This window comes from Mustela nigripes, chromosome 1 (assembly GCF_022355385.1).
Source record: "Mustela nigripes isolate SB6536 chromosome 1, MUSNIG.SB6536, whole genome shotgun sequence".
NCBI classification, from domain to species: domain Eukaryota; kingdom Metazoa; phylum Chordata; class Mammalia; order Carnivora; family Mustelidae; genus Mustela; species Mustela nigripes.
This window is the reverse complement of record NC_081557.1, coordinates 262233686-262252727: the sequence shown is the minus strand read 5'-3', so window position 1 is coordinate 262252727 and position 19042 is coordinate 262233686.

Genomic DNA, 19042 nt, shown 5'->3' with positions numbered 1-19042 from the left:
ACAGCCTTTTTAGGAATGTGGATCACAGTGCATCTATCCTAATTCTGGGAAAAAAGCTACTTACTTCTTAATGACATATCAAAGTGAACAGGTTAAATAATACCGTACATTTAATAGGATGAAATAAACAATCATGACTCCTGCCTTCTCTCCCATTCAGTGTTTGTCGAGAGTATATTTGTGTGATCCACCTCTTTTATTTTTTATGCGGGGGGGGGGGGGCAGGTAAAGAGAGAAATTAAATGAGGACCACTTCCTTCTCTCCAAGAGCTGCATGCGGCATAGGTAAGATACAAAGAAAAGTAATTCCGTTATATCAGATGCGAGGAAGGATTCAGTGCTCCATGAAAAACAAGGGTGCGGTATAATTTTGTCCTCTGCCATGCCCTTTCCAGCAGAAAGTTTAAGTGGAAAGAATACTTGCTGGCCAAGTATGCCCCAGAATGGACAATAAGACTAGAAAGATGGCAGTGCCCATCCCCGGGTGAAGCAGAGACCTGCATCATCATCATTTTGCTGGATGAGAAGATTGTGATTCAGACAGAATCAGAGCCTTGCTCACACGCAGATTTCAAAAGACGGCGGAGATTTTGTTTAGAGTTCGAGCTGTTGTGCCATTCTCCTCTCAGGCTTCGCGTTTGTTCTGTTTTTTTTCCTTTCCCTTTTTTCCTTTCCCATCTTCATTGAGAGGAAGGTGAGTTGTGTACATCTGCCATCAGAAATGGTTCCCTTTGAGTGGAGTGAAAGTGACCTCTTGACACCAAAATGGCTTAAGTCTTTTTCCGATTGGAAACGGAGAGGGTGACAATTTATGTCAGTGTGCAATGTAGCACAGCATTATAATATGAGCTTTCCATTCAGACCAGTCGGGTTTTCATATACAAATTCCACCATGTATTTAATCAATTAATATTTGAAAGACTCAGCTTCCTCATCTGAAAATAAAAAGATACCTACCCTCTGTTAAGCAGATCAAATGAAATAAGATACATAAACAAGTAACACAAAACCTAACGTATGTGGAGTGCTCAATAAAAGGTAACTCATATTATTAAGCTTGGCGTTATGATAGTTACATTGTATTAATCAGATCGAAGAACCAAGGGACTCTTATAAATGGAGCTACTCACAGAGCAAGTGAAATAATCCCCCTCAGTATTTTCAAGCCCATGGACTTTGTACCTTCTTCACATGAACACTAAGCATTTTGAAGATTTTATGGTTCATCATGGGGTATCATGGGGCATCACCATAATTACATCACAATGCAGCACCCCTTTATGAGTCACTCACAGCATTCTGGAATATGTGCATGAGAAGGAGACCAACTCCATGCCACATAAGATACTTTACATTCTGCATGCTTAGCTGAGACAAGGAGGAACAATTTCAAGAAATTCAAGTAGAGAAGCTATTCTTCTTTATCTTGAAATATTGAGGTTCCCACACCTACTAATAGGTTAAGGGCAGCCCTGTGGGCAAATGCTCCTAGCCAGCCATTCACTTTGATGCCTTGTATCTGGATCCTGATAATATTTTATATGTACAGTGAAAACAAATTCACTTTGACTCTGCTAGAAGGTGTGCTCTAGAACCAAAGAATAACTATGTGTTTGTTCGTATAATTGATCTTGAGTTTTTATAGAGAGGGCAGGTCTGAGTAAGTATTACTTCATGGTCATTTTAATGAGTCAACGCATGAAACCCTAAACTTAAGACCTTAAAACCCTAAAATTACATTCCCTATATTAACAAATACACTAGCTCCATTTAGGTATCATTTTCTGGTTTTCACCTTAGAATTTATCCATGCTAAAGGATACGTAATTTCTACTTTCTTCAAAAACAGGCCTTACATGAATTTGATTGTTGGATCCCTTGACATACTAGTAAAATTACTTGCCTTTTAAAACCTTAACATGATACTTTTTGCAGAATGCAGTAACTAGCAGACCCGACTGAAGGCAGCAGATAATTTGACACAATAGAAACTAAGTCAATGTCTCGTACAACTAACTGCATTTATACATGTGAAAAATGAATCCTCTAGGCTGTTCATTTACTCATCAAATATATTTTTGAGAACTAGATGTTCTAGGCACTGGGGATAAAACTCTGAATAAGTTGTAATGTCCTTGTTTTTAAGGACCTTGCATTCTATTTAGGAGAAACATAATAAGGACACTATACATAAAATAATTGTAGGTAATGAAGTGCTAGAAAGCAAATAAAATATGTGATCTAGAGGACTTGGGGTGGTATAGGAAGACAATAGAAGGAAATTCAAGGTAGCCCTTTTACTTAAGTAGCTCACGTGTTCTCTCTAGAGGAAACAGAGGGCAGGATAAAATGGAGAGGGCTATCTTTTTTGCATAATAATAACACTGGAAAGCAGAGATAGGTATAGGCAGGAATGAAGGATAGATATTGGCATAGACCAGGAGAAAGTGGGATGCTTGAATGGACCCTCAAAAATATGGAAGACTTCAGGACATTGCACAAGAATTCATTCCACTTATGGGGCACCTGGGTGGCTCAGTGGGTTAAAGCCTCTCCTTCAGCTCAGGTCATGATCCTAGGGTCCTGGGATTGAGCCCCGCATTGGGCTGTCTGCTCAGCAGGGAGCCTGCTTCTCTCCCTCTCACTCTCTGCCTACTTGTGATCTCTGTCAAATAAATAAATAAAATCTTTAAAAAAAAAAAAATTCATTCCACTTGTCACTTCTCAGACCACCCCCCCAACAAAGCCCTACTGACCAGAGTTCTCTAGCTCTCTAGAATCACCTGAGAACTTTTTCTAAAGGTATTCTTCATCCTCCTCTCTTGATTCAGTACGTTTGGTGTGGGGTCCAGGCCTGCATACTTTTTAAGAGAACATTCAAGAAAATTCTGATGTGCACCTCTGATTAAGAACTACTCTAGAGGTGCCTCGGTGGCTCAATCAGTTAAGCATCTTCCTTCAGCTCAGGTCTTGATCTCAAGGTCCTGTGATGGAGCCCCTCAGCGGGAAGCCTGCTTCTCCTTCTCCCTCTGCCCCTCCCTGCCATGCTCTCTCTCACTCCCTCCCTCTGTCAAATAAATAAATAAAATCTTAAAAAAGAAAGAAAGAAAGAACTACTCCACTAGGGGATGCATAAGTGAAAAAAGCCAAGGCACATTCAGAGAGATTGTACACTGGTGGGACTACATGCTCATGTATATGGAAATTTTGCTGAAAATGTGAAGGATGGAGAAATGAATTTCAACAGGAAGCATATGACTAAGTGTAATGAAGACATTTATCTCTGAGGAACTCATGTTACAAACTGATTCAAATACAAGTCCTTTAAATATGAAGCTAGTGTGATAAAAATACATCTGAATATATGAAAAAAGAAAAAATCCACTTTGCATATTATTTTCAGAAACCAATTTGTCACAAAAATGGAATCCTATCTATAACAAATTGTTTGTAAACTCTAACTACCTCCCGTCTGAATGGAGTGAGATCAGAAAACAGGATGTCAGCAATCATCATACACTGAATCAGGAAGCATGTGAAATTTTAGTATTCTATTAATTCTTTATGAATTAGATCAATATTTGGCACATTTTTATTTCAGAAATTAGTAAATCGAAGTCAGATGGTCAAAGTAGGGTACAATGAAATTATTTTTATGGACTACCAATTATAGTCATTAAATAATTATATCCTTGATTTTTTTAGCTATTTCTAAAAATTTTTTACATGTGCTTAATATTTATTAATGCTTTCCTTTTAAATTTTTCTTATATTTTATTTTATAATTTATCCTTTGAGTTATTGTACATTCAATATTTTTCATAGCTGCTGAATATTCCTAATTGCCCTATTGTTACTTAAAAATTGACAACATATGCATACCTCTAAGAATTACATGATCCTAATATCAGTGATCCATAGTTAATTGTATTCTTATGAATACATTATGAATACATTTATGAATTTAAATAGTATCTTTAAATGTTCCTATATTTTTAGCAAAGCTGGGTTATAATATGTATAGATTTTGTCCTATTTTCCCATGAACACAATAAGCTTTTGTTTCAAGTTCAATAAGAATAGCCACTTTTAAATTTCATAGGTGAAGAAATTACTAATTAGTTGAATAAACCATTCCTGTACAGTCTGCCCTACATAGGGATAGGTTAAGCCACAGAGAAACTGGCCTTCAGAAGCCATGCTTCCCAGAGTTCTCTGCATGGGTGAGCTGAAATTACACGGCCAGATTAACAAAACAGAAAATTGTTAAGTTCATATGGAAAAGAAGAGACACATGTAGAACTCATAGAAAAAGATGAATTTAAAATACAGTTATAAATTTTATAAATATGAAGTGTGTCCCTCAGTATTCTTCCTGGAATCAATATTTATATATATTTTAGTTTTATTTACTTAAGTAATCTCCCTACCCCACACGAGGCTCAAACTCACAACCCTGGCATCAAGACTGCTCTCCGACTGAGCCAGCCAAGAACCCCTGGAATCAATATTTTTGTCTTAAACCTATATTTTTGTGCCCCCAAATAATTTTGCCCTATGGAGAGGTAATTTCACTCCTAGCTTTGTTTCTTCCCATAGGAATTCCAAAAGTCATTAGTTTTGGTCGTGTCTCAAGATTGTTATCTTGAGACATTCCAACAACATACCTTTAATATCAAACTGCTAGGTGACTTCGGGATTCTCAAACATGACCTTAAGGTGGAACTATATGGAAATACTTGACTTTTTGACAGTACAACTGGCCTGAGCTAATCCTGACGTAATGGTGAGGGAGTGCTACTACCACCATAGAAAACGTTTTTAAAGAATTTTTTAAAGAAATATAAATGTGGTCAAGTGATCCTATCTCAAAAATGGTATTTACAAAAATCCTTACATTTATTGAAATAGGAAAAAATAAAAACTTCAAAGATATATTTTGCCTAAAATTGTGTCTTTGGGAAAAGTCATGCAGCTTGCACTTTTAAAAGTTATTTTAGCCATCTGAAAGTGAAGGATGTAAGAACTTTTACAAAATGTTGTGTTAACACACTTGCCCAATTTGGATATTTGAGAATATGTCTATACCAATTTATGAAATACGCTTCATTTTTATTTTCCTTATAACAATATTTCAATCTGCACAAAATGCTTACTTTCAATGGCATTTTCCTGGGAATATCTGAATGTCTAACTTTATTTTCACATTCATAGATGTATGAAGTGTAACACACACATAAGCACCCACGTACATGAGGAAAAAGAACCATATAAGAGCAAGTCTATGTTTTTAAAGACTCCATTATTTTTAAGAGTAAAACAAGAAAAGAAAAGAAAGTTTTATAAACATACATTATTAACATTTGTTATACCATAACAAACATTTGTTATACCATAATGTATGGTATACATTTTAAATGTTAATAATGTATGGTTCTATATTATATGTTTATAAAAAATTAAAAAAATTTAAATTAGAAAAGCGAGTAAAAGGTATGGTAAGGTAAAACATTAACAAAACAGTATGTACAGTGTGAAACTCAATATTATATTTATAACTATGTAGGCACATATTATATATGAATATGTATATAAAGGTATGCATGGATAGAAACATTCTGAGAGAATATATGTAAAGTGTTAACAGTGTTGATGTCTTTGGTTGAAGAAATAGTTGCTTACCTGGAGTCCTAATATGCATACAAAGATTGGGTATTTCTTCTATTTTATTTTTAAGTAAAAAACCCCAATCTAGGCAAGATGATTTCCCGAGAAAATTGATTTCACATGATTTCTGTAATCAATTACATCAGTTTTTCCAAAGAGGATGTCACTTGTGAAAGAAAATGATCACATGGCCTTGTGCTTCCCAGCCCCTCCCCCTTTTATACCCAGTAAATTGCCTCAAGTCTGTGCTGTCCTTCACCCGCGGTGGGAGAAGGTAGAGTGAGGTGGTTAAGGCTTTAGCATGTGAGGTTGAGATGACTGGATTTTAGTACAGTTGTTCCCCTTACCAAGTAGGATAAATTAAATACTTTATGGCCCCCATGGGGCTCGATCTCACAACCCGGAGATTGGAACCTGAGCTGAAACCAAGAGTTGGACACTTAACCAAGCTGTGCCATTCAGGCCCACCAAATATTTCTTGTTCTTAAACATCTAAAATCTATGTGAAATGATCCTTACCTCACTTTTCTTTTCTTTTCCTTTATTAGCTGTCTGATAATTTCCTACCGTATAATGTTGTCATACCATAATTTCCTCCAGAATCAGGTCACTTATGCGGTAAATACATGGCTTGTAATGAAAGTTGTTTCTCACCATAAACTAACCCAAATGACACCAAAGGAAAAGAGACAGCTATTTTTTCAATCCAAATTACTATGCCAATAATTTCATCATTAAACTCTAGTAAATATCTGTTTTCATCGTTTTCCTTAGTGGAACCCTAGTAATATTATTCAGACTCACGATGGGCCCAGTTAAAACATAGAATTTCCCAGGTTTCCTTGAAGATAATGCTGGCCATGTGACTCAGTTCCACTGGTGAGGTCTGGCGCGCTGTAAGCAGAAGTGATGTGTAGGCTTTCTTGGAAGGCTTCTTGAAGGGAACTGAAGAAGTTGGGAACCACTCCCATCATCCCTCTCCCTTTACTGCTTTCCAGTTGCCTGGACTATGGACCCTTGGCTGCATTTCCAGGAGTCCTAGTGGACCATGAACTAACCCTGTCTCTGGACGGAATGTGCTAGAAGAGAAAGAAAGAGTCCAAATCCCTGACATCAGCCCTATATTTCTTACCTTCAAACTTCTTTTATATAAGAGAGAAAACTCCTGTCTTTTTTAAGCCACTGTTGTTTTAGGTTTTCTAATATACATAGCTGAGCCCAATACTAAATGATTCATAAATCATTAAACTCTTTTGTATTTGTTATGATGCTCCCTTTTATGTCGATGCCCTCCAGCCAAAGACCACCAGGACCACAGCTGAACAAGTTGCAGTGAGGAAGAATGTGCACCATGGGGAACTGTGGGTTTCTCAGTAGAAGATATTGTAGATTAAGTGTGAAGATGGACATACAGGATTTGGGCTTCTGTTAGGTAATTTGGGGGAAAGTTGAAGGAACAACATTTTGCTGCAGATTGGATACTGAGAGGATGTAGGCATAATTTTATGATTGGGTATCTTAATTGATCTCTTATAGAAGTAGAGAGGCTAAAGCTATAACTATTAGGGAATCAGCAGTCACCCATATTAGTCAAGAGATTTGGTCACTGTTGTGGCTTGGGCAATGTTTATATTTTGTCTGTGCTCAAAAATAATTATGGAATGGTCTTGCTTTTACCATAATCCATGTGGCCACAGAGTGGCCTTGTCTGATGTTGATGTTCTGTGAAATTTTTTATGTTCAGCAGGAGAACATCAAGTCAAAGGTGATATAGTCCTAGACCAGCTTCTGGATGTCAAGGCCTGCTTTTCTCTTTCTCAGCTGGAACTGTGCTTGGAGAAGGCTAACGGCTCAATTAGTGTTAGTTAAATGAAGGAGTGAAAGGTGCTTAATAAACAAGTCAAGAACATCCAGTTACTACTTTTATTTCACAGTTGCCAAGGTAACATTTGCATTAACTTGTATCATTTTAAAATGATTTTTTCACATAAGAAAACGGTGTAGTCATTAATTTAACATGATTACCAAAATTAAGTGAAACAGATACTTGAAATTCTACCTAGAATAAGAATTCACTATATCCAACTTGGACAATTTGCAAGAATAGGGGAAGGGATGTATTCTCTTCAGCTGTTCATCACCCTTAATTCCTAACACAACTTTATATATGTTGGATGTTTTCAGGAAACAGTATTATTTATTATTGTATAGAGTACCTGAGATAAGAATAGAAATCCATTAAATGTTTTCTACACTTAAAAAAAAAACCTCATAATTTATTACTAATTCTGAAACTTTTAATTTGGGTTTCCCTTTCCTTTACAGTAAGAGGTGCCTCTGACTGAAATAGTACCTTTAATCATATACATTTCATATGTGATTATATATCATTATATGATCATATAATTTAGATAACATTTATTGAGAGTTTGTGCTCTAAGCACTTCATAGATTTCACCTCATTTGACCTTCATGAAATCCTTCAGATAAATGTTATCATCCCCATGTAACAGATGAAGAAATTGAGGGTTCAAATAACTTGCTTGAGGTCACACCTTTATTTCATAGAGGTGGCATCCAAACCTAGGATGGGCTTTGACCCAAAGCCCATGAATTTAATCACTATTACATATTATGACTAGTACAGCAGTGGGTATACAGAAGGTGCTTATCAAATATTCTTAAAATGGAAACTGATTCCTTGATAAACTCATGTGCTGATGATACCATAAGGTAAAAGAACCTAGGAATAAATTGACCTCTGAGTTTGTAATAACTAATAGAGCAGATATGTAATGTGAAGACAACAGAGATATATGTGAAATAAGTCTAAAAGATCAAAATGGCTTGTAGACGTGACTATTTTCATAAAATCAAAGGACAAATATGCCAATCAGAAGGGAGCTCTAAAAAGGTTGACATTGCCTCTGTCCATCCAAACACATTCCCAGAAAAGATCTTCTTGGGCTCAAGGAGTCCATCCCTTTTATTCTGGTTGCTAGCACATTAATGGTGAAAATATAAATCTATCGATCTCACTCATCTCATCTCACCTTAATGCTCTTGCAACTTCCTGATTAGAATTTGTCATCCTTTCTAAGTTGTCCAAAGTCACTGCAGACTGGAGAATGTCCTGCAAACAGGCACCTCAGCAACTACCATTCTTTCCATAAATTACTAAACTGACATCTGGATTTCTACCTCACTGGGCAAGTTTGGTCAGACCACCTCTGAAAGTCAAGTTTGTCCTTCAAGAATGTCCATGATGGTGTCCTAAACCTACAAATTATTCGTATACCCACTGCATATCTGTCGCCTATACAGTGTTACTATGTATTACATATAATTATATGTTATCGACTATATCCCAGGCACTGTGATAGACTCTAGAGATCCAAAAATGAGCAAGACAATCCTTTAAACAGCTTAGAGTACTGAAACAGATAAGGATGAGAAGCAGATAATGACAATGCACTGTAATAGGTGGCCTAAGGAAATGACTAAGGGAATGACATGGTACTTTAAGACGGACATTGTGTGGGAATGTAGCACAGACTCAGGAGATCCTGGGAGAAATGACATCTAGGATGGATGGGTTGGACTGGTTAGGTGATAAGCAAGGGATGGTATATATAAGTTTACCATGGGAGTGGGGGTGAGGGTGAGGAGAATAGTCATGTTCCAACAAGGGGAGCCGCATCTGCGAAGGCCTTCATCTAATCAGGAGCTGGGGACTAGTTGTCAATAGAGCCCCATCTGTGAGCTGGCTGGGCCACTGTCAGTAGTCTTCAAGTTACAATGAAATAGATCTAACTCTTCAGACATACATGATGCCTCATTCTTAGAGCAACAAATACTCTTCTTCTGTTTCTTCTTTTCTTTATTACAAGCCTCAGAAACAGACAGGAAGCCAAAGCCCAGACTTTCAGCTGTGTACCTCTGCCCAGGATCCTTGATTACATTATCTTGCTTTGCTTCCTTGTGTTTCAAGAAAAGGCTGTCCCCTACCCAGAACAGTTGCTGTGGTAGTGCTATTACACATGAGTCATTCCACAGACCTTCCCGTAGGTAGCACCCTTAGTGCATTCGAAAGTTCTCAATTCGGGCACTGTTTACAAATGACGCATGGTACTGGGATTTGGAGCCTACGGTTGGAAGCCTCTAATATTACCCTGTAACATTTTGTAGAAGGAATCAAGAAATGACTTTTACAGTGTGAGCTGAAGAGAACATTCTTCAGGATTTCAACATGAAAAGGGCTCATGTTAGTAGAGAATAAGACTGGGAATGGTCTACAATAGTAAGGAATGTTGGTATATCCTGCATAGGAAGGCTTTAGTGTGTGTCACCCCACACGGGTCTGCCTTTTCCTCAATGAGGGATGGCTGCCGGTGGGGTGGGACAATGAGAGGCTCATTCTCTGACAGCCCCTAAATCATGAACACGGTACCTTATAGCCACCTCACAATAACCAGGCATTTGTTTTAAGGTCGTTTCCCCTTTGACTTCTTATATACTTGAGATGTCCAAAGCCTACCTTGGGGAAAAAAAAAAAAAAAAAAAAAAAAAAAGAAGAAGAAGTCAAAATGCTTTTCTGATGAAAGAAAAAAACCTTTAATAAATATAAAATCCCACACTCAGGGGCGCCTGGGTGGCTCAGTGGGTTAAGCCACTGCCTTCGGCTCAGGTCTTGATCTCAGGGTCCTGGGATCGAGTCCCGCATCGGGCTCTCTGCTCGGCGGGGAGCCTGCTTCCCTCTTGCTCTCTGCCTGCCTCTCTACCTACTTGTGATCTCTCTCCGTCAAATAAATAAATAAAATCTTAAAAAAAAAAAAAATCCCACACTCAGTGAACTGAGCCTCCTTAAATTCTTTTTTTGGAATGTTAATGAATAAAATTTATGGACTAAACGACAGAATTTTAAACAAATTGTTTTACTCATTTCATTCTTAAATTTTCCAAGTAATCATTAAACACAATTGAATTAATTAAGAGTAGATGTGTGCACAAAATAATCTGGAAGGGCCTTCTGCCTCTCCTACCACTTCCCACCGTGCCGTTTCTCAGATGCAATCCCTGGTGTCCACTGCCTTTCGGTTCTTCTGACAGTTATTATCACTTTGTGGTAGCTCTATTCTTGACTTAATCTGTTTTACACATCGTTTAGTTTACCAGAGTAGGAGGAGAAATATAATTAACACTGCCTCTCAGTTTCACTTTGTTCCCAAGCTTTGGCAAGTTACAATTGTATTTTTCTCATTCACTTGCCTTTACAATTTTACACAAGATATTTGAAACACTGCTTTGGATTTATCTACCTCACATAGAAAATACTGACCCCCTCCAAAAAAAACACATAGAAATAAGTTCACTTTACCCTCTTCATTTCTTTACTTTTCCCTCCCTAGTTTCTTTCCAGTGGTTATTTTTTTACATTAATCTTACTCCATTTTGTAACTCTAACATCCTATTCTATTACAAGAGTTAACATCACTTGGCCTTTTATATAGATGATTTAAAAAGTGACAATCACACGTAGCATTTGCAGCGTTATAGAATCAAGCAATATATTGCATCTGTGGAGAAAGAGATCATTTAAATTCTGCTGCTGAAAGAAGAATCTACCGGGCTTCTCTGTCCCTCAGTCTGTCTCAGAGTGTCCCTCCACGGAGTTTCCTTCCAAGTCTTACTGGTTGTATTTCCCGCCACTCTCTCTTGCGCCACCTGTCATTTGCTTTCACGTTCTTTCTCTTACTGGGTTGTTTTTGTTCTGTTTTGTTTTGCTTTCTGTTCCTGGAGTATCTCCTCTCAAAACTTTTTGGACAGAGGGTGTGTGAGCTGTTAGTCGTCCGGGTTCTCGTACACCTTAAAATGTACTTTCTTTTACATTTGGTTGATCCTTGGCTGTGTATCAAAGGCTGGTTTCAGATGATTCTACTCAGAACATTGTAGTCACTGCCTCGTTGTCTTCTAACGCTCGGTGTTACTGCTGAGAAGCCCAGCGTCATCAGGATGACTCTTCTCTCTGCCTTTCATTGATCTCTGTGAAAGTTTTTAGGATTTTTTCATATGGCATATGGTTGTGAATTTTAGATATTGTTTTAAAATCAAATGAAAGGTCAACATTCTATTTTCATACAAATTGTTCACATTTTCAAGTGTAAATGAATTTGTTTGCCAGCTGTAATTAATTTCAAATGATATGTTAGTGCAATAGATAAGAAAGCTTAATAATGCAGACAATGAAATGCAAATGGGCAGAATTAAAATGTATCACTGTATCTTTAAATGGGAACTGTGGTGTGATACATTTTTCCATTTTTATTATCAAATATTTCCATTTTATTTTCAAATTTTATTATCAAATAACAAATAAAAATCAAATAAAATATCAAATATCAAACAAAAGCATGTTTATGACCGATATGTAATTATATAAAGAACGTGTTAAAAAATAGAGAATAGATAGATACCTGAGTATCCATTCTCTAGCTTTAGTCTAATTGTCACCTGCATGATGTTAGGAAATTAACTGAGCTAGGTTCCTCATTAGGCATAATGATTTTTTCCCCAAATGATTGTTGTTTAAACCACTTATTGTCATATTAATTGTCTTCTTCTACATGTTTCTTAATGAATTTCCATCACAGAGCTTTAATTGACTTCAAAAGGAACTCAGCATAAGGAGGAACTATGTGGGATACAAAGAAGCCAGACTTGGCTTTCTATAAACATACGGTGCACTGTGTCTGAGTCACAGCCCTGTGTTGACTGTTTACTTTCCCTGTTGTCAGCACTGTAGAGCTAACACCAACGACTTGGAAGTGAGTTACATGCTATTCTTAGTTTATTACAACCAGCTCTTGATAACTCAGGGACTCATTATGTACTCTGTGAACCGGTTTCTCTTCCCTACAGTAGCCTGTGTGATGGAGCATCAGACTCTTTAAAATCAGAACTTTTATCACAATATCTAAGTGCGAATAAGGGCAATGAGAAAAGACCAAATTCAGCCAGCAGGTGTGATACTTACTTACCACAAGGTTAAAAGACTTGACCAATCTTCAGTGGGCACAGAATTGTTTGAACTCTGTAGAACCTTCTAACTTACAATTCTTTAATATTATTAGAGATGAAGCTTAAGATTTTGGTTAAAGTGGTGACAGAGATAATTTTTAGTCAAGAAAAATAAAGGTAACTTGATTCTTGATGGAAAGATCTAATGATTAGAAGGGATTATGTTCCAGAATGCCTAGGTAGCTCAGTTGGTTAAGCATCCAATTTTTGATCTCAGCTCAGGTCTTGATCTCAGGGTCATGATTTCAAGCCCCACATTGGGTTCCATGCTGGGCATGGAGCCTACTAAAATAAAAGGGGGAGGCTTATATTCGTTATCATTCTTTAATATATACATTTATTTAAATAATATAGAATATTACTAATCATCAGGAAAATGCAAATCTAAGTCTCAATGGGATATCATCTCATACTTAGTAGAATGATAATTATCAAAAACACAACAGGTGGCAGGAGTTGGCAAGGATGTGGAAAAAAGGGATCCCTTGTGCACCTTTGGTGGGAGTGTAAACGGGTGCAGTCACTATTGAAAACGGTATGGAGGTTTCCCATAAAACTAAAATAGAGCTACCTTGTGATCCAACAATCCCACTCTTAGATGCATATCCAAAAGAAATGAAATCACTATTTTAAAGATGTATCTCCACCCCCCACATTCCCTATAGCACAATAGTCAAGACATGGAAACAACCCAAGGTCCACTGAAAGATAAATGGATAAAGAAAGTATGTAATATGTATCTGTGTGCATGTATATATTGCATATACATGCGATGGAATATTACTCAGCCATAAGCAAGAAGAAAATCCTGCCATTTTGCAAATGACAACATGGATGGACCTTGAAGTACATTATGCTAAGTAGAATACATCAGACAGAAAAAGACAAAAGCTGTATGATTTCATTTATTTGTGGAATCTAAAAAAGCTGAACTCAGAAATAGAGTAGAATGGTAGTTGCTGAAGTTTGGGGGTAATGGGGGAAATGGAGAGATGTTGGTCAAAGGGTACAAGTTTTCAGTTATAAGATGAATAAGGTCTGGAGATCTGATGCAAAGTATGGCTTTAAAAATAAAATAAAATATTACAGAATAAAGGAAGAAATATCAAATAATAGGAGGCTTATTGAATGGGGGTTAAGTGCTTGGCTTCTGGAGTGGCAGCCTGTTTTAGAATCTTGATATCTTTACTTACTACATAATAAAACTTGGAAAGTTATTTAACCTTTGACTGCTTCAATTTATTTGTCTGCAAAATGGTGGTGTTAGTGTTCCTCAATAGATTATTGTGAAAGTTAACTAAAATAAAGCAAAGACCACTTGTAAGCACTCAAACATTATTTTTTCCTTAGATGCTTTATTCTTCTTTTACTTAATACATATTTTTTTACTCTTTGACTATACATATTTTCAGTCTTCAATTAGACACTCATTCCTCTAAGGAAACCTCCCATAACTTTGCCCTCCTAGTCCAGATTGTATGAACTTTCTACCTGTAACTCAGGCCAATTGTACTTCACCTACCATCTACCACCATACTGCAGATTTCTGTGACTGTCATTTATTCCTGATTGCACGGAGATCTTAATGAGAGTGGGGTAATAGCATCTTGATTGATACTTAAATAGAGGACTCCTTATTTTCATAGGGCTTAGAACACAGCCTAGAGCATAACAGTGCTAAAAAAAATATTCATACAGTTTACTAAGAGTTTTATTCATCCACACGTATACAGTCAATTGGTTTTTTTCACCAAGGTGCCAAATTAATCTGAGAGGGCAAGAAAAGTCTTTATGACAAATCTTGCTCCAATAACTAGATATCCATATGGAAATAAAAATGAACTATGATTCTTTTTTACTTTACACATAAAGATTAAGATCTAGATCTAATATAAAATATATTTTATTATATATTTATATATAATTTATTATATAATAAAATATAAAATGCAGGATCTGAACACTTTTTGAATTGCTCTGTCTAGTAGAGATATATAATATAAAATATATTTATGTCTATTTAAATTTTTAAAAAATTTTTAAAAATCCAAAAATTATTTCCTCTGTTACACTAGACACATTTTGTGTTCTTCTCTCTCTTTCTCTCTTTTTAACTAAAGCAGAGTCAATACCTGATATTCATTAATTTCAGGTGTACAACATAGTGATTTGACAAGTTTATATATAACATATATATATGTGAGCCTGTGCTCACCACAAGTGTATCTACCATCTATCCCCATACAATGCTATTACAATCCCATTGACTATAATTCCTATGCTGTATTTTATTCCCATGGACTTATTCATCCATAACTGGAAGTCTCCATCTCCCACTCCCCTTCACCCATTTTGCCCATCTTCCCACCTCCTTTCTCCTGTAAGCATCTAGGCACATTTAAAGTGCTTAATAATGCTTAATATGGTTTTTTTTTCAGCATAACAGTATTCATTATTTTTGCACCACACCCAGTGCTCCATGCAATCCGTGCCCTCTATAATACCCACCACTGGGTTCCCCGACCTCCCACCCCCCCACTTCAAACCCCTCAGACTGTTTTTCAGAGTCCATAGTCTCTCATGGTTCACCTCCCCTTCCAATTTCCCCCAACTCCCTTCTCCTCTCTAACTCCCCATGTCCTCCATGCTATTTGTTATGCTCCACAAATAAGTGAAACCATATGATAATTGACTCTCTCTGCTTGACTTATTTCACTTAGCATAATCTCTTCCAGTCCCATCCATGTTGCTACAAAAGTTGGGTATTCATCCTTTCTGATGGAGGCATAATACTCCATAGGGTATATGGACCACATCTTCCTTATCCATTCGTCCGTTGAAGGGCATCTGGGTTCTTTCCAGTTTGGCGACTGTGGCCACTTAATAGGTTTCATGCCTAGAGTCTACTGTATTGAATAGTGCTGCTATGACAGAAAGTTCAATATCTAAGAAAGTTCTAAAGGAAAATATGTGGAAATATCTTTAAGACCTTGGCACAGGCAGAGATTTTTTGGATAGGACACAAAAACACCAAACCATAAAAAAAAAAAACCAAAAAAAAAAAAAAAAAACACTTTCGACCTTTTCAAAATTTCTGAGTCTCAAAAGTCACCACTAAAAAAAATTCACAGACAAACCACAGACTAGAATAATATATTTATGATACATTATTTGTTAAGAATTTGTATCAAAACTCATTAAAAAATTCAATCAAACCAACAATACAAAAATGAGCAACTCAGCAAAATAATGACTATTGAAAAGGCACTGCACAAAGAATATATGAATGAGGAATAATGAGTGAAAAGGTTTCAGTACCATTACTTGTCAAAGAAATGGAAATTAAAACCACAAACCACAATGAGATACCATCTCATGCTCATGAGAATGGCTAAAATTGAAAACACTGACAACACGATGTGCTGGTAATAATGTACCCCAACTAGATCTCTCCTGTACTGCTGTGGGACTCAGTTGTAAGATGGTGCAAATACTATGGAGAACTGTTGGGCACTTTCTAACAGGGGTAAACACACATCTAACTTACACCCCAGCAATCCCACTGCTCTGTATTTACTGACTGTTCATAGCGGCCATCTTCATGGAGGTCCTATACTGGAAACAGACTAACATCCATCAACAGAAGAAGAGATAAACAATTTGTGGTGTATTTGTATGGTAGAAGGGTACATACAATATCATGGCAGAACCTCAAAAGAATTTTAAGTGAAAGCAGTCATACACAAAAGTTCAAATACTATAAGGTTTCAATTAGATGAGGTCCAAGAAGAGGCAAAATTAACCTAGAGGGTCATAATTCAGAAAGTAGATGCTGTAGGAACAGGGGAAGAGATGAATTGATTGGAAAGGGGACAAAGGGACTTTCTAGGGTGATAAGAACATTTCCCATCCGGTTTTGGGTGGCTGTTGCATGGATATGTTGTCCATCAAAACTCATCAAACTGGGGTCAGGAGTGCAAAGTAAGATTCCAGGCGGATATAAAAGAAGGACACAAATCAGAGTTGCAGGAGGATGAACCAGCTAAAGGCTTAACTGCTGGAACATACAAGGACATAATTACCATAATCAGGGAGAGCTGGAGGACGCACCAGTCAGAGGGGAAGCAGCCCCAAACATGGCTTGATGTTAAGCCACCCAGGGGTGGCCGAGGACAGAAAAATCTCCCCACCTCATTACAAACACAACCGGTTCTCGTATGTGGCACAGATGGGGGTTATGGAGAGTGACTGTGCCAGCAAAGTGCTGACCAGTTACGGTGGGACTTTAAGCTTAGATCCCACACTAAAATGGTCGTGGTTGCACTGGATGCCCTGCCCCATTTAGGGAATAATCTTCCTGCTCCACCTCTTCTCTTCTTAAGGGCTAAGTTACAGATAGTGCTGAGGTTACTGTACGTCTTTCCAAAGTGTTTCGTCTAAAACTGAGCTTCAACATTGTCTCTTCTCCTCTTTCATCATTTCCAATTCCATACCCCAGCTTCTCCAGAACCTTATTTAAAGATATGAGTATTTCTTAAAAACAGTTACAGAGAAGGCAAAAAAAAAATTTTTTTTTCACTGTTAAAGGTTGTTCAACGAAGACTATCAAAAGCAAACTAGAGGCCAGAAATTGCATGAAGGGAGAGTGATATTGGTAGTGAGAGAAAACCACAAAATCTAGATCTGTGTTGAGCCGGATATTTTGGTGCAAGATACACAGGGAGGAAATGAGAGATAGATATATAGATAGAATAGAGATGAGTGTAGATACACAGAGAGATAGACGGCTCTCTCTCTCATTGGTCCCATTGTCTACAGTAAGAAACATAGTTGTCTATGTAAAACAGGCCAAAAAGATTTTTTAAAAAATGTAGTCAGAACCCTGATGCTCAGAGCCTGAATACATTTGTTTTCTTCCTTCTGTCCCTTCTTCCTTCCTCCCTCTTCTCCTTTCCCTTCTTCCTTTTCTTCTCCACGGTGGTGATGCTAAGTTAAGTCAAAGGCACAGTGGAAATGAGAGCTCAGGGAGAGAGACACGGTCATGAAATGCCAGAAGAAGCAAGTGATCCGTGTTTTCCTGCATAATTCAAGGAACTGCATTGCTCTAAGCCATCATGTGTAGATTCTGTACCTAATGTGGAGGAAGGAGAGGGACAGTGGGAACAGAGTGAGCCTCCTTTTTCACACACCATCGCCATCCTGGAGCATTATGGGATAGCAGAAAACATTCACTTTGGAACCAAAACTCGCTTTAGTTATGTTATGCGATTTGAACGGGCTATTCAAACTCTTAGGATCTCAGTTACCTCGTCTGACAAATGGAAAGGACAAGGAGTATTTCACAGGGTTGTTTTGAAAGCTGCGATTGCCATGATCACGCAGTGAATGTCGTTTCCCTTCTGTGTGCTGTACCTCGGGACCCTTTACGCCTTTTGGTTCTCCCCAACATAACCATCGTCGTCCTCTTTAACAAAGAAGCAGGGCTAATGTAAGATGACTCTTGGAATAAAAATAAAAACATTTATGTTTATAAAGTACGTCACAGTGTACAAATGTTTTCACATGTGTCAATTAAGAGGATCTGGGGGAAGGAAATGAGTAAGCAGATGAAAGAGAACCCTTGGAACCTATTCATCTTCTGGGTAATCCATATACTATACTCACCCAGAATTTTCTACTTTTGTTTGCTTCAGCTTTCAAGTGACTAGAGAGTTTCAAACATGTAAGCTTTGTTCATTGCTTTCAGTGAAATTATTTTATTAGTATAATGTATCATATAGTGTTTAACTCATTCATTATTTAATGAATATTTAGTTAATATAAATACATTTAAAAGCACCATGTGCCAGGTGCTTCTCTACACACTGGAGATGAGCAGTGAACTCAACATAGGTGGTCCCCCCTCTTATTATAATGTACAGACCCAAACAATAAACAAGTATTTTAAATGCCAGTAAAATATTTTAAATGAGTTCAAGAGGGGTGGGGTACCCGACTACTGTATCCTGAAAGGGTTTGGGAAGTTCTCTTTGGTATACAGTTGAGCTTGGATGAGTGATGAGGAAATAACTATGGAGAGATTTAGGAGAACATTGTTCAAGGCAGAAGGAATAGCAAACATGCAGCCCCTTGAAGCTAAAATCATTTTAGGGTATAATATACTTCCTTAGGAGCCTTAAGAACAATAATAAGTAACACTAATAATTGTATGGAATTGTGTCATCCGTGAAAAAGGTAGAGTTACAAACATATCCAGCTATCCAGGTTCAACTGCATGGAATGGAGTATGATCCTTCCG